The sequence below is a fragment of the Fragaria vesca genome, linkage group LG3 (genome assembly GCF_000184155.1).
Source record: "Fragaria vesca subsp. vesca linkage group LG3, FraVesHawaii_1.0, whole genome shotgun sequence".
Classification (NCBI taxonomy): Eukaryota; Viridiplantae; Streptophyta; class Magnoliopsida; order Rosales; family Rosaceae; genus Fragaria; species Fragaria vesca.
In genome coordinates, this window is record NC_020493.1 from 18,014,482 (window position 1) to 18,016,820 (window position 2,339).

Below are 2,339 nucleotides of genomic sequence, written 5' to 3' on the forward strand. Positions count from 1 at the left end.
GAGAGAGAGAGAGAGAGCTGATTGGTGAAAGGAGAAAGATTAGATGGTTACTAATAGGGTTAAAGATATTTTAGTCTTTATCTTTAGATTTGTGTAATTGGGCACAGTAAACATATTTTTATTGAAATGGGCAACAAGACTCAATAATTAGTACGAAATGGGCATTATTCCTTAAATCTAAGGCCCAAACCACAAGCCCTATCCAACACAGTAAACCTAGCTACTGCTGACCACATAGACTCATAAAGCAGAACACTAATGTAACTGATGCAAATCCAATCTTAAAATGCAAATAACATAGGAAAATGCTTCTAATCAGTTCAATTCGGTTGGAAAATTGCAGGTTCAACAGAAAATCTTGTTTTTATACTTTAAACTCCTCTCTGGATCAATTTTCCTAACAGAAAAAGCTCCCCTCCTACCGCAACTCTCTAAACTGTAGAGAGACAGTAGATCTGAGTAGAAAAATCTAGTAGACATGTGGATGTGTCTGAAAGTTGCTAGTAATTATGGTGAGCTTCATTATACAAAGCTAACAAGCCAGTTCTAAAGCGTTTCTCAATGAACATACGTTTCAAATGTTATGTTCTTGAAAGAAAAGAAAAAAATGTCTTGAATGCACTTTCGGTCATGTACCCATTTAACACAAATATACAGCAATATTTATTAGATGAGATACTAGTTACAAGGACATAAGAACTCCCCAACTCTTGTAATATATCTATCCTACCTTTATTTTACAATAAGAGAATGAGGGAGCTAATATGCTTGTTTGTGTCAGGCCCGTACCTGAGGGGAGGCGTAAGAGGCCGTTGCCTCAGACACCATAAATGTAGGGCACCAAAGTGAAGGTATAAGGATAGTTGGCAATCCTTTTATCCTGCAAAACACTTTGAGATGCTGTTATCTGATCAAGAACAAGTGTCACTAACATCCCTTATGATTTCAGGTAAAACATGCATCTGCATATCATTGTCTTTCACAGAGGTTAGCAGCTTCGCTTGCTATCCTAATACTGAGTCTTTTGCTGTCCTGAGTTTTAAAGTCTGTTATATTAGTTTAATAGGTCTTTTAAATTCAAATGGACAACTGAGTTTGTGGGAAGTGACTTGGCGCTCAAACCTGTCTAAGGGTTGAGATCTTTTGCTATGCCAACCCGTGACCAAATGGTTTGATGCTCAAGGCTCCAGCTAGGATTTCATGATACGTTATCCTATGCATAGCTGGTCCCTGTATGTTTCAAAGACCAGTCGCTATCGGCTGTGTCAAGGTCCACTGATGGATTGAGTAAGAGGGTTTGAAACCTCTTTGCTCCCTGCTTTGAATCGTTCATGTTTTAGGAAAGGTTTCTTTGTCTTATTGAGATTGCTTATGTCATCTATTTGTTTGGACACATCACTTTCAGTATGGGAGCCAAACACTTCTGTCCAAACCTTTCTGAAACTTGTTGAGGTCAGTTTGCATCATATTTGATGTCTTGTCTGCCTATATATATCTATAGCTTTGGCTTTGCTCAATGGTTGTTGAAAACTGCCTTATTGTGTTTTCTTTGTTGAGTCTAGTTTTAGCTTGCATAGTTCATGTTGCTCTAAGTCTTCTTTGTGACTGTAAACCTTAGAGCTTGAACTCAAAACTTCTTTCATCAACTCATATCATGTTGCATACCATGAGGGATGTGTAGTGCAACCAACCTAAGAAGCGTTCAAGGTTGAATCAGCTAGTGGTTAGCTGAATTCACGAACAAGACTTCTGAAAGTGTTCCATGTTGTAAGAGCTTAGAAGCAAGAGAGGGAATAGGTCTAAACTAGTTCGGGACTAGGAAGGATAGCACTGTGGTAGTGTATCACTAGAACTATTATTCTTGTATGAAGTTACTTTAACTTAGTGGAAAATTTTGTCTCTCAAGAGTTTGAGACACGCAGTTTTTCTCCATGCATTCAGAGTTTCTACGAGTAAAAAACATCCTTGTGTTGTTTCTTTATTTGCTGCAATTTACTTTCTGCAAACTCGTATCTTGTGAATCGGGGATAGCACAAGTGATTGCTATCCTCGGATACAGAAGTAAACGAAAATTCAAAAATGCCTACTCCCCCCCCCCCCCCCCCTCCCCCCTTAGGACCTTTACAAAGTTTCTTTTGTGCAGGCGACAGTGGTGTAACCAGAAACTTTGTCGAGCAGGGTCAATATTTATATAGCCATAATTTACAAGAATATATATTAAAGAATTATCAAAATAAAGCATGACTACCAAAATCAAACAGAGGGCAATGAAATGACCATTGACCATAGACCCTTGTGTTAGGTTTACAAACAGATTCTTTTGTTAGAGAAAGATAAAT